General features: G+C 44.4%; 1 protein-coding gene across 1 annotated transcript in view; it reads right to left on the reverse strand.

The window, feature by feature from the left end:
• Nucleotides 1-15,131, reverse strand: part of washc5 (WASH complex subunit 5) — a 150,480-nt gene that overhangs the window by 70,923 nt on the left and 64,426 nt on the right. The gene's annotated exons all lie outside the window — the stretch shown is intronic.

Raw genomic sequence — 15,131 nt, forward strand, 5'->3', positions numbered from 1 at the left:
GACAGACAGATATAACACAACAGGCCTTTCAAAACCGTAACAAAGGAACAGATCGCTCGGCCACATTCCCCGATATACTTTGTCACGCCCTCGTTTAGTAGCGAGTGCAATCACGTCTCCTCCAATCCATGACTGACACATCACCGACCACAGTAAGGCACCAACTTCTAGTATTGTGGCTTCGCCCCCTTTTTGGATGGCTGACTTCCTACTGGACTCATTCGCTGTCTTTCACAAAGCCCGTCACCTTTGGGGAGAACGAGAACCTCAACTGAAGAGTTGAACTGGTAGAAACAGTTACAGACTCACTGCATGATTTGGATGTTAGCAAGTTTTTGCAGGTACAAAAAAACAACAAAAACACACACACACACACACACACACACACACATTATTTTTTGTTCCTATATCAATGTCCCTGCACAGAAAGCTAGTACTGCACTTTAGATATGTTTCATTGGATTCCACCAACCGATCGAGGCAGCTCAAGTCATTTTAACCCTCCTATTAGGTTTTCGGGTCTATTTGACACGACATTAATTTCCAATTGGTTTAAAGGCTATTTTTCTTTTCATTTTCGTTGTAATATTTTATGACTTTTGCTAAGTTGGGATCAACTTATACATAGAAAACAGAACCTCTCAGATGTTTGTTTTTTCTGAACAGGTATACAAATAAGATGTTTTGGATCACTGTGACCCGTGGCATTTATTTATCTCGAACACAAAATAGAGACTGATTTAAAATCCCTTTATTCTATAAAATAGAATACAAAATAAAAACTAAATAAAGCCACTCTTTAAAAAAGAAGCCAAAACAAAAAAAAAAAATTACACTGGTGCAAAACACAAACCGATCCAATATCTCTCATTCCATTTAAAAAAAAATCCAGTTCAATGGGATCTCAGTCTTTGAGTGTTTCTCACATGAGCAGAACAAGCTGCCCCTCCTCACCCATGGCACACCCCCCTCCCCAGTGCACCAACGTCTCTCAAAACTGTCCAGGTCCTGCACCATTTTAAAATATGCAAACTCCATCTTGATCCTGGAGACCATCAGGATCCTAAAAATACTAATAGGATTTATAAAACCAGTGGCTAAATCTTTATTTTTTCGGGATTTTAAAATAGCTAATTTCACCTGACCAAGGACAAAGTTAACCAATGAGTACCTATCCCTCCATGCAAAATTATACTTTACACTAAAAACAAAAACATTTTTAGTAAAAATAACCCCCAAGGAAGCCAGCAGGTTCTCTAAAAACAAAAAGAAAAGCTGCAGCCGAGGGCAATTCACAAACAGGTGGAAAACGGTCTCCTCCGTGGGACAGAAGGGGCACTGGACACTGACCTCAGCTCAGATATCTATCTGTGGCTATAATGCCATGCAGCACTCTCCACTGCTGATCTCTGGAGCACTTAGGAAAGGGAAGCTTATACACACCCTTCAGACAGGAACTTCATCAACAGGGACACCAAGGTGAGCCCTCCACTTAGTGTCCACCAGGTCTTTCAACTTATTAAAATGTCTGGTTTTCACACAGATTTCATAAAGAGTCTTTTTCTCAATTGTGTGGAAAGCCACCTCAGTGACCTTCCTAAGTGACAGCAGCTTTCCAACCTGCTCTTCCTCCTCCTCCACTGTCACTGAAGGGGAAACCAGTACTGCGGGGAACAGGAGTTCCTGCTCTGGGCCACATGCTCCTCCAGAAACCTGCTCAGAAACTGGGAAAGTGCCTGACAGAGGGATGCCTGAGGACACTCAGCACCTTCTCCAGGAAACGCTCTGATCTAATATTCAGTGCAGGGGTTAAAACCCTGCTTGCTTTCCAACTAAAAAGGTTAAAATCAATCAAATGCCCCATTTTACTAAAACCGGCTTTAAGAAACAAAGTGGATAAAAAAAGCAAAGCTAAAAACTCACATTTAAAAATGGGGTTAAAAAACAGAGGCTCTTCAAAAACCCACTGTGTGCTCTGTGATTCTTCTGACCTTGTGATCTTTAAAAGTCTTTAACAGATTCTTATAAAAATCCTCCAACCATGCATCACTAAAACAATCAGGAGATATTAAAAAACAAATGTCTGTCAAAACCCAGCTTCCCTGCCTTCTGCAATAAACAAAATGCCAGATCTCTCCAGCTCAGCTGTGGGGTGTACAACAGCCTCTGGGCAGCCTGCAGCCTAAACGCTGCCATCCTACTAGGGATATCAATGAGCCCCTGCCCTCCCTCCTCACGGGGGAGATACAAAACAGCCGGGCAGAGCCAGTGATGCATGCTCCAAAAAAAACTGCACCAGGCTTCTCTGTATCTCATTTAACAAAACCAGGGGAGGAACCAGGCACACCAGCTTATGCCAAAGCATGGAGACGACAAGGCTGTAAATGATGAGTACCCTACCCCAGAAGGAGAGCCGAGAGAGGAGCCACTGCCAGCTCTGCAGCCTCCCCTTCACCCTGTCCAGCATCCCCTCCCAATTCTGTTGCATGAACTGTTAATTCCCAAAATAAATACCTAAAAGTTTGACTCCAATTTTGTTCCAGCTTAAAACTGAAGGCAGTAATGCAGGGGAGGGGGGTACCCTCCCAGCTGCCAACAAGAAAAGCTTCACTTTTTGCCCAGTTTACTCATGCTGAGGTTGCCTTTTCATACATTCTAATGCATGACTCCAGCACGGCGACGTCTCGGTCAGTTGTGATAAACATGCTGAATCGTCAGCATATGCGGAGAGCTTGATAGGGGTTGCACTGGGCGCAGCTGGTACTGCCAGTCCAGGCAGTTTCCCCCTCAGCTGGTGTAGCAGGGGTTCTATAGAGAGGGCATAGAGCATCCCTGAGAGGCAGCAGCCCTGCCGTATCCCCCTCTGCACAGGGAAGGGGACAGTCAACACACACTAAAAACACTGTGATAAAGGAGTCTTATAAAAGAAGTAAAAACAGGGCCAAAACCAAAAGCTTCTAAAACACGAAATAGATGGTCAACTCTATCAAAAACTTTTTCCTGATCTAGTGAAATTAAACCAAAATCAACATTATAGACTTTGGATACATTAAAAAGATCTCTTAATAAAAACAAATTATCAAAAATCGATCTCTTGGGCACACAGTACTGGTCTGTGTGCACCATTGATCCAATGTTGGTCTTTAGGCGATTAGCGAGAGCCTTGGAAAGCAGTTTGTAATAGGAGCACAGCAAGGAGACAGGGCGCCAGTTCTTGATGTCACAGAGGTCTCCTTTCTTGGGTAGCAGAGTTACCACTGCCCTGCAGCAGCTAAGCGGCAGCTCCCCATCCCGAACACATTCCTGCAGGAACTGGAACACAGCTCCAGAACTTTTTATAGAATTCTGCAGGCAGTCCATCCAGTCTGGGAGCCTTCCCTTTGGAGAGCTGTGCCACGGCCACAGTGAGCTCTGGGAATGCAAGCGGAGTTCCAATCCGCTGCTCTCCTCCTTGTCCAGGCTGGGGAGACCCTGGAGAAGCGGCTCCATCTCTCCCGGGTCGCAGCCTTCAGCCTTGTAGAGATCAGTATAGAAGCTCACTGCAACACGCCTGAGCTCCGCAGGGCTGGAGACTTCTCTCCCACCGGACAGCCTCAGACAGCACATTGACTTGTGCTCTCCTGTCTTTCTCTCCAGGCCGAAGGCAGCGGCTGTGGGGGCATCCATATCTTTAAGTTCAGTAAAGCAGGCTCTGAGCAGAGAGCCCTTCACCTTCTCCAGCAGGCTGCCCAGGAGCTGCCTCCTCTCCTGCAGGCCCCGATAACGCCCCCTAATCGCTCTTGTTGGCCAGCTGGCTCTCAAACTCATCAATCTCTCTCTCCAGCTCACTGACCACTGCATCCATTGACCTGTTGACATTTTGTGTGTACTGTTGACAGAAAAGTTTTATTTGAATTTTCCCTATATCCCACCACTGCTTTAAACTACTAAAATTATTTTTTTTCATTTTGCCAATTTTTCCAAAACTATTTAAAATAATTAGTGAAGTTTTTGTCCTGTAGCAGATTGTTGTTAAAGTGCCAATGATTTTGAATCTGATTTTGGTTGGTAGTGAAACAGTGACGGAAACAAAATGATGATCAGAAAAGCTACTTGGTGCTATATTACTTTTAGTGAATTTGTTAATATGCTGTTGTGGAGTACAGAACATTTGATCCATGTATATTGTCTACTTGTGGGATGAAAAATCAACCAGGTCAAAAGTATTTAATACAGTGGCCAGCTCTGACAGATTGGGGATGGGGTTCCTCGTGGTTTCTATCTTTATTAAAAAAATCAACAGTACGATTAAAATCTCCCCCCACCACAAGGAAATTGTCCATACTGCAACCCCCGAGTACCTGACTGAGCTTTTTAAAAAATAAAATCCTCTCCTCCCCAACATTTGGTGCATAAATATTAATAAAATCAATAAAAATCCCAGCGTGTTTCCTTAATATTAAATCTGCAAAACACAAGAAAAGTTTCTGGTCTGGGAAGAAGAATTTAATGTCTACTCGCCTATTACCTTTTGTTCTTTCAAGAAAATCGCTGATCTCGTTCAGTGAATACAGTTTTCCAACCTGGCTGAGAGACTATGCATAATAAATTCTGCTCTACAAATCATTAAGTTCAGCCCTAGTTGGTCGCAAATTGTCTTCTGCCTGTGTATAATTGTATTTTAATGCAGATTCCAGTATATGAGAAAGCTTTCCTTAATCATTAATTTTCTGAAGCCTTGTTTTGTTTAGGTGACAAAAGCTGTCCTGTTACTCTGTATAAAATCTTTAGTAGCTTCCCATACCATGGCAGTCCTTACCTGAATCGTTGTTGATTTCTAAAAGTTCTGTTAGTTTCGTTTTAAATTGGGTGACAAATTCTGAGTTTTGAAGTAATGTTAAATCGCCATTGTACTGTTCTCTGTGTTGTACTAGGGTGAAACTGAAATTTGCATTGCAATGAATTATGATCTGAAAGAACTGCAGGAAGTATGCTTACTGTATTGGCATTGGAAACTAATTCAGGAGAAACTAAAATATAATCAATTCTGGAGTGTGTTTTATGCCTAGGCGAGAACCAAGTATAATCTCTAGCTGTGGGATTTTCTGCATTCATACCAGCACCGACTACTAAAGAATAATCAGACAGTGCAAGCAATTCTCCGATTATATCAGCAGGGAAAAAATCAGTGTGACGAAAAAAATAGAAACAGGTTCTATTTTAGCAATGCGAAATTTTCAAAACGACGTCGCTCGCTGCTGGTGTGGATAATCTCTTTTGTCTGCAGCGACTTCTAAATTATTCGCTCGTGTCAACTGTGGATGCAGCTTAAAAGCAAATGTTTAAGAATTAAACACCAACAAAAACCAGGATAAACAAGTCTTGGTGTTTATTTTGGAAGCAATTAAAACTACACATGGATTTAATTTAATCACGTAAATTATTTTTCTGCCAATATGAATGTTTACAAATGAGTTATCCTTCACCTTGATCAAAAATGCATTAAAATTATTTTAAACAGGGATAGATAGGAAGTTATGAACACACAAAAAAATGCCAAAATAGCAGTCACCAAAGGAAAGAAAGAAAGCAAGCATTTACATTGTACCTCCAAGGACGCTGGAACTCAGGGTGCGGCAGCACCCCCTTTGCTTTGCACGGCTTCCATCATATACAAGGGTTACAGTTTTGTTTAATGGCTTTCTGCACCCCTTTTAAAATTGTTCCAGTGCCACTGTGTACCACTGTGTATTGTTTTTGGTTAGCTATATTGGCTTTAGACACATAACAGGAAATATAAAGCTGTTTTAAAACACACAACATGCATTAGTGTTATTAAAATAAACATGCAATGTGATTCTCGGATTTGAGGGAATACAGTAACAAAAAAAAACACTCTTTTTTTCCATTTGACAATGAATTGTAGGCTCTTTTAAAGTAATAGTGTGGTGCTGTCTTGCTGATACATTTGTCATTCAGACAAAAGTTTTAAACAAATAACTGGAGCTTGCTGATGCTCTAGTACATTCTACTTTCTTGTGCAATGGAAAGGAAACACGTGCTAACATTAGAGGATCCTTTTCTTCTCTCAACCAAACCTAAAATCATGAACTGTGACAATTACATCTCTGGTGGTTACAGTTCTTTTTCAGAAAGGCATGTGCATATAATAAGCTATATATATATATATATATATATATATATATATATATATATATATATATATATATATTTTTTTTTTTTTTTTTTATTCAAAGCGTACATGGCCCATAACCTCCCACTGCATCCAGCATTGTTTTTTTTTTGTTTTGTTTTTTTTGTTTAAAAATTGACATCTCGAAATATTTCAGACAACCTGTCTGCCTCCAGACATGTCCAGCAGCCATAACGCGACAATGTAAACAATTGACGTCTTAAGAAGGGGTTACAGCTCATTTGCATACCTCCGACAACTGGTTAGATACAATTTCTCAGTAATAATCTGTGACAGCATATCACATCTATACTCATTACTGGCATCTTTTATGCATGCGACCCCAAGTGTGTACCTGGTGTGAACCCTGGTTCCCTGAAATAGGAATATTAACCATAACAAATGGGTGTTTCCCCTTTAAGACACCCAAACCTGAAACTTTATACCAAAAGACTCTCGTTAGAGCAGTGTGACGCAGCTGCTGCTCCGCCTTCGAAAACATAAAGGAGCTGCGCACACTGACAATGATGTCATTTTCCTTAGAGGATTGTAACCATGAACACTGCAACCCTTAATATTCCTATTTCAGGGAACCAGGGTTATGATAATAACCTAACGTTCCCTTTCAAGTAGGAAATATTAACCATTAAAAATGGGTGAAGTATGCCCAAGCTGCCGAAAAGACATGGTAGTACCTCACTGAGATACAAGAATGAACCAAAACCGTCTTGAGCTAGTAAATCAGACATAAGATGAAAACTCCTCTAATGTTCTGTTGTGTGGACTGGGAAGCCGCCCTCAGCAATGCAGTGCTTAAACCAGGGATCTACAACATTCAGTCAGTAGAACCTTGTAAAAGTATGGGGGTGAAGCCCACACTGCTGCACTGCATATGTCCTGGACAGATGCATCCTGCAACAAAGCCAATGAAGTTCCCTGACCCGTGGTGGAATGGCTGGTGAACTTCTCTGGCGGGAGCAGATTGGCCAGTTCATAAGCAGTCATAACTGTGCCTGTCAACCATTCAGACAGACACTCTTTGGGACTTAGCTCCGTAACAGACAAACAATTGTTCTGACCTCCTCCAGCTTTTAGTCCCATCAGCATAATACGCTAATGCCTGTACTGGGCAAAGCATATGGAGCTAGGGATCCCTGTCAGGTTGGAAAGGGGGATGGAAAACCTCCAATTCCACTGACTGGTTAACATGGAAAGCCAGATTAGTAAGAAGGGTAACCTTCGTTCTGGTCTTCCAAAATATTAGACAGGCCCTCAATACAGAGAATGCTTGCATGGGCTCAAACTGAGGTTTCATCAGTACATTAAGCACTACATTTAACCTCCAACGAGGAACTGCATCCTTCACCGGTGGCCTAATCCTGGGGAGACTGTTTTTACATTGCACACCGAGATGGCTTCCAATAGACCATTAAAGTAGATGGGGATTTCTCTTCATCAAAAAGGTCCTGTAACAAATGCTGTATAAAACTGCCATTGGGCATTTTGTGGGTTAAACCCGTGAGACAAGCACCACACTTGAAACACGCCCTACTTGTACCCATTTTGGGAATGGGTAGAGGATGCCCTGGTGTTTTTCAGGGTGTCAGTCACCCTGTTTGATAGGTTGGGGTGCCACAGGGTACCCTGCGCCTGGCTGAGCAGGTTGTGGTGCATGGTCAGTTCCCAAGGCTGGTCACTTAGGAGCTGCATCAGACAGGAGAACCAATCTCTCCTGAGCCAGTATTTGGCTATTAAGGGTACCCTGGCCCTAGCTGATCTTCTCCAGACATAGCCGTGGCAGCACAAGTGGTGGAAAAGCATAAAGTAAACGTGCTGGCTACAGGTGTGCCAGTGCATCTACTCCCAGATGTCCCCCGTCTCCTTTTATGGAAAACCACAGAGAACAGTGTGCCGACTCCTCAGAGGCAAAAAGGTCTACCTCTGCTCTCCCGAATCTCTCCCAAATGAGGCTCACGATCTCAGGATAGAGCCTCCATTCTGCACCACTAGGGACTCCTCTCAAGAGGAGGTCCCCAGCCTAATTGATCACCCCAAACAGGTTACCTGCCCAGAGTGAGAGGAGGTTCTGTTGTGCCCACTGCAAAAGCTTGTGGGCCACATGGTGAATGGGTGACCATAAACCACCCTGGTGGTTGACTAGGACACCACAGACATGTTGTCTGTATGAACAAGCATGTGTCTCCTCTGAACCTGCTCCAAAAACTTCTGTAAGGGCAGGTACACTGCCTGCAATTCTAAAACATTTATGTGGCGACCCTTCGATGGTTGTTGCCACACCCCTTGCACTGCTTGTCCATTCCAAATGCAGGCCCATAAAACTGTGGAAAGCCACCACTAGTAGTGCTCTGTCAAGCTGAAATAGCTCTAGGCAGGCGGTTATTCTCGCTACTGTTGCTGACAGGGAGGCCAACATCAGCCCTCAGTCCAGGCGCACCCCTTGATAGGTTTACTATCTGGGTGGGCACTAACTGGCTCTTTGCATAATTCTCCCTTCAGGCCCAACGATGTAAGTAGTTGGTAATGAGCTCTGAGTGTCCATGTACCTGTGTGGAGACTCGTAGCAAATGCGCAGATCGACCAGGTAGTTGAGGACCCAGATGTCTTGAGGTCTCAACGGGGCCAGTATAACCTCCATGCACTTTGCAAGTACGCATGAAGCTAGAGAGAGACTGAATGGCAGAACACAGAACTGTTATATTGATCCCGAAAAGTTCAGGTACTTCCAGTACACTGGTTTATGGGGATGAGAAAATAGGCATCCCTTAGGTCAATCATGGTGAACCAGACGCCTGGCCTGCTGAGCTGCAACAGCCGTTGAGAAGTCAACATCTGCACCGTCTCTGACTCAGATACAGGTTACCTGTCTGAAATCAAGGATCAGTCGGAGGCCACCATCCCTTCTTAGCACCAGAAAGTGCCTGGGAGAGAACCCCCCTTTTTGGAAGGGTTTACTATGTAAATGGACCACTTTCGCAGCAGAGCTGCTACCTCGAGTCACCTGAGCGGCAACTTGTGGGTCCGTGACAATTGTACTTTCACGCCCCGGAAGGGAGGAGGGCTGTGTTGAAACTGGAGCGAGCACCCAGGGTTCTGTGGTGCTGCTTTGCCTGAGGCGCAGCCTCCACCTGTTGCCTAGAAACAGGGTGATTGAAAGTACGCTTGCCTCTGCGAAAAGCGGGTGCAAGCTGTTTCTGGGTGGGTTCACGAGAAGTGGAAACCACCTGCTGTGCCGGTTTCTGGTGAAACATGGGCCTCTGTGCTGTAGGCTGCAAAACTGCAGTAGCCTGCTGTATTCTGGGACAGACTTGAGTGATGTAGCACTTCGTCAATAGCAAATATGTTAAATGATTACTTTTCACAAGTTTTTACAAAGGAAGATACTGACAACATGCCCCACATGTCATCCAATTCCTATCCAGTTTTAAATAACTTTAGCATAACTGAGGCAGAAGTGTTAAAGGGACTAGGAGCTCTTAAAATAAACAAATCCCCTGGGCCGGATGAGATCCTCCCAGTAGTACTCAAAGAAATGAAAGACGTAATTTACAAACCGCTAACCAAGATCATGCAGCAGTCTCTTGACACAGGGGTGGTACCGACAGACTGGAAAATTGCAAACGTAATACCGATCCACAAAAAGGGAAACAAAACTGAACCAGGTAACTACAGACCAGTAAGCCTGACTTCTATTATATGCAAACTTATGGAAACTATAATAAGATCCAAAATGGAAAATTACCTATATGGTAACAGGGTACTGGGAGACAGTCAACATGGTTTTAGGAAAGGGAGATCGTGCCTAACTAACTTGCTTGATTTTTTTGAGGATGCAACATCGATAATGGATAATTGCAAAGCATATGACATGGTTTATTTAGATTTCCAGAAAGCTTTTGACAAAGTCCCGCACAAAAGATTAATTCTCAAACTGAACGCAGTTGGGATTCAAGGAAACACATGTACATGGATTAGGGAGTGGTTAACATGTAGAAAACAGAAAGTACTGATTAGAGGAAAAACCTCAGAATGGAGTGTGGTAACCAGCGGTGTACCACAGGGATCAGTATTAGGTCCTCTGCTATTCCTAATCTACATTAATGATTTAGATTCTGGTATAGTAAGCAAACTTGTTAAATTTGCAGACGACACAAAAGTAGGAGGAGTGGCAAACACTGTTGCAGCAGCAAAGGTCATTCAAAATGATCTAGACAAGATTCAGAACTGGGCAGACACATGGCAAATGACATTTAATAGAGAAAAGTGTAAGGTACTGCACGCAGGAAATAAAAATGTACATTATAAATATCATATGGGAGATACTGAAATTGGCGAAGGAATCTATGAAAAAGACCTAGGAGTTTTTGTTGACTCAGAAATGTCTTCATCTAGGCAATGTGGGGAAGCTATAAAAAAGGCTAACAAGATGCTCGGATACATTGTGAAAAGTGTTGAATTTAAATCAAGGGAAGTAATGTTAAAACTGTACAATGCACTAGTAAGACCTCATCTTGAATATTGTGTGCAGTTCTGGTCACCTCGCTATAAAAAAAGATATTGCTGCTCTAGAAAGAGTGCAAAGAAGAGCGACCAGAATTATTCCGGGCTTAAAAGGCATGTCATATGCAGACAGGCTAAAAGAATTGAATCTGTTCAGTCTTGAACAAAGAAGACTACGTGGCGACCTAATTCAAGCATTCAAAATTCTAAAAGGTATTGACAGTGTCGACCCAAGGGACTTTTTCAGCCTGAAAAAAGAAACAAGGACCAGGGGTCACAAATGGAGTTTAGAAAAAGGGGCATTCAGAACAGAAAATAGGAGACACTTTTTTACACAGAGAATTGTGAGGGTATGGAATCAACTCCCCAGTAATGTTGTTGAAGCTGACACCCTGGGATCCTTCAAGAAGCTGCTTGATGAGATTTTGGGATCAATAAGCTACTAACAACCAAACGAGCAAGATGGGCCGAATGGCCTCCTCTCGTTTGTAAACTTTCTTATGTTCTTATGTTAACACTGGAATGAAGTCAGTTTGGAGTGAAAAAAACTAGTTCTTGTCTTTGACATACAGTAAGTAGGATAAATTAGCAATTGGATTGGCAAATTTAGAACTGCATAACGTTAGGTTACTTACTGTAACCCTGGTTCCCTGAAAGAGAAGACGACCACCACTACATTAGGTATGGGATATTCCTGCCCTTCGGGTAGGTATTGCTGAGCTCTCTACACCAGAGCTGCCGAAAGGCCTCTTCCTGGGATAACACACTCGGTCCTGCCCACCGAGGGAATAAAACCGTCACCCAAAGGAAGCTCTTCCTCGTTTTCCATCAAACCTGTGAGGGTGACCAAAGCAACCTTGTGGGTGGTGGTCATCTTCTCTTTCAGGGAACCAAGGTTACCGTAAGTAACCTAACTTTCCCTTTCAATTTGAAGACGACAACAATGACATTATGTATGGGATACTGTATACCAAAGCCGTCACGAAGAAGGAGGAACGGCAGCATATGAGAAGCGCACAACCAACGCTGTGTAACCCAGAGGTTAGTGGTGTAAACTTACACCCTCAAGGACCCTTGTGCCTACAGAAGGCAAAGCATGGTCTACCACATTAAGACGGTAAAACCTGGAGAAAGTATGCAGCGTTGCCCAGCTAGACGCAGTACAAATATCAGACATCGAGGCACCTCTGAAGAGACCCAAGATGCAGCCAACCCTCTAGTGGAGTGTGCGGCTACCCTACCAGGTGGGGGCTAGCCAGCATCATTATATGCAGTCAAGACTGTGTCCACAATCCAATGTGACAGACATGGCATAGAGAGAGGCAGTCCTAGGATCCGTGTCCCATGACAGACAAAACAGCTGGTCAAACTGACAAACTGATGTAGCATCTCATCACCTGCACTGGGTAGAGGAAATTCAATCTCTCATCCTCTGTTGAAGCAAACGGTGCGCAGAAACAACCTCCAGCCATCCTCCCAAAAACATATGCAGGAGCTATGTACAGACAGCTCCTGCAGCTCATTAACCCGCTTAGCAGAGGCATCAGCCAAGATGAAGGCTGTCTCCAAAGACAAGTACTTCAGCTCTTTGGAGTGTATGGGCTCAAACGGGGCCTTCATGAGAGCCTCCAGCACAATATTAAGGCTACATTAGGGGAGAAAAGTCCTTCTAGGAGGGCATAATCGGCGAGCGCCTCTAAGAAAACAGGTAGCCAAAAAATGCGCACCCGGAGACATTGAATCTACGGGAGCATTGCAAGCAGAGATAGCCTCTAAATACACCTTCACGGTGGAAGGTGACCTTCCAGCAACAAGCAGTTCTTGCAGATACTGCAAGATGACTGGCATAGGGCAAGATATGGAGTCATGGCTTCTAGCCAGACATCAAGCCAGAAAATACTTCCACTTACAGGTATACAAAGACCTAGCGAAGTTAGGGCTAGTTAGCGGTCCCTTTCACGGGACAGATCCCGGCTGCCAAAGAGAGCCTTTCCTCTGACTGTGGAGATCCAAGCGAAGTGGAATCTTCCAGGGCTGGCCGTGCAACAGTTGGCACAGAGTCGAAAATGACTCTCTCCTGGGGTTCTCCACTTGTGGGCCACTAGGAGAACTGACGCTTTCTCTAACCTGACTTTTTCGAGAAAAACCGGGAGCAGCAGTATAGGTGGGAAAGCGTACAAAAAATGCTTTAGGCCACTTGTGGGCTGCTTTCAGCTCCCACGCATTTATGTGCAGGGATGTCCAGTGATCCAACCAGGGTCCGCAAACTCCTCTACCTGCCCAGACCTGCCCCCCCCCCCCCCCCCACCCCCAAAACCAGACTTGGGTGCGGTTGTGTATCACTCCTATCCTTGCACCTTCTCCCAGGTAAGAGGCTTGTCTCCATCAGCTTAGCACTTCCCAGCATAGGCGAGACACGGTCAGCCGACGGTGTCTGTCGCGCTTGGAGTGCAGCCGAAGGCACTGAGCCACACTTGGATCGGGCACATGTGGAGTAACCCTAGTTGGGTGGGTGATGAAGCCGCGGCCATCAGACCCAATAGTGTTTAACACAATACCAGTTTTACTGTGAACAGGGCCAGACAGTTGCGAATGGCAGCTACTCTGTCGTCCGACAGGTAGGCTTGCATCGTAAGGGACTCCAGCTGGAGACTCAAGTAGACCGTACTTTACACCGGTATTAACTGGCTCTGGGATCGTTGAGGGCGAGACCCAGCCTCAACAGATGCTTCATCATTTCATCGCTGTGTGGGCCACTGCTCCTTCCTGCAACTGGGCAGATCAACCAGTCGTCCAGGTAATTAATCACCCTGATCATATGCAGCCGCAAGGGAGCTAGGACAGCAATAATGCACTTTGAAAATGTGTGGGGGGCTAAGGAGAGGCCGAATTACATCCTGTGCGCTCGACGAATAGGAATTCAGTGTGATAAACCATCTGCCCGGTCAGACAGCCTGGCAGACAACAGCATCTCGTTCTCTACCTGCCGAGATGCCTTGCATTCTCGGTGGGATCGCTGCAGCAATTCCTCAACTGCTGGTCCAAAGTAACGGTCAGGGGAGGTAGGGGCTGCCTTTGAAGGAAAGAGCCACCTTCCCATGAGGCTGCGACATAATCGCATCATGTCCTTCTCAGCAAAGCTGAAATCCGGTTCTGTAACATCCAGCAGTCACCACCACAGCGCGTGTAACTATTTTTTGGGTCCCAATGGAGGAATCTCACTTGTATTATTTTTTATTTCTAGACTGCAAGGCAGTGAAGTAAAACCACACATACATGCACACAACAGCAAAGCTGTGAGGGTGATACAACAGACACCACGGTAACAGATATATATATATAGCCTTGCAAAAGTATTCAGACCCATGACCAATTCTCTCATATTACTGAATTTCAAATGGTACACTGAAATTTCGTTCTGTTTGATATTTTATTTTTAAACATTGAAAGTCTTTTGGGGTAAGTATATATGTACCAGCTTTGCACACAGTGTCGGAGTGATTTTGGCCCATTCTTCTTGGCAGATTTGCTCCAGGTTGTTCAAGTTTGTTGGACGGTGCTTGTGGACCACAATTTTCAAATAGTGCCACAGATTCTCAATGGGATTGAGATCAGGACTTTGACTGGGCCACTGTAGGACATTCACCTTTTTTGTTCTTGAGCCACTCCAATGTTGCTTTGGCCTTGTGCTTGGGATCATTGTCCTACTGAAAGGTGAATTTCCTCCCAAGCTTCAGTTTTTTAGAGGACTGAAGCAGAGTCTTCAGCAGAGCAGAGTCTTCAAAGATTTTCATGTATTTTGCTCCATCCATTCTTCCTTCTATTGTAACAAGATGCCCGGTCCCTGCTGATGAGACGCATCCCCACAACATGATGCTGCCACCACCATACTTCACTGTACGGATGGTGTGTCTTGAGGCATGGGCAGCGTTAGGTTTGCGCCACACATAGCGCTTTGAGTTTTGGCCAAAAAGCTCTATCTTGGGCTCATCTGAAACAAAACCTTTTCCCACATCGCAGCTGGCTCACTCTCATGCTTTCTGGCAAACTCCAGACGTGCTTTCACATGGTACGTTTTGAGTAACGGCTTCTTTCTTGCCACCCTCCCATATAGGCCAGTGTTATGCACAGCTCTTGATATGGTTGCCTGGGGCACCATTACTCCACTCCTAGTGACTGAACTCTGTAGCTCCTTAAAAGTGATTGTTGGCCTCTCTGTGGCTTCTCTCACAAGTCTCCTTCTTGTATGAGCGCTGAGTTTTGAGGGACGGCCTTTTCTTGGCAGTGCTGGTTGGTGTGATGCAGCTTCCACTTCCTGATTATTGATCCAACTGTGCTCACTGGGATATCCAAACACTTGGATATTATTTTGTACCCTTTTCCTAATCTGTGCATTTGTATTACTTTATCTCTAACTTCAGTAGAATGCTCTTTGGTCTTC

Source organism: Polyodon spathula, chromosome 4 (genome assembly GCF_017654505.1).
Source record: "Polyodon spathula isolate WHYD16114869_AA chromosome 4, ASM1765450v1, whole genome shotgun sequence".
Lineage (NCBI taxonomy): Eukaryota > Metazoa > Chordata > Actinopteri > Acipenseriformes > Polyodontidae > Polyodon > Polyodon spathula.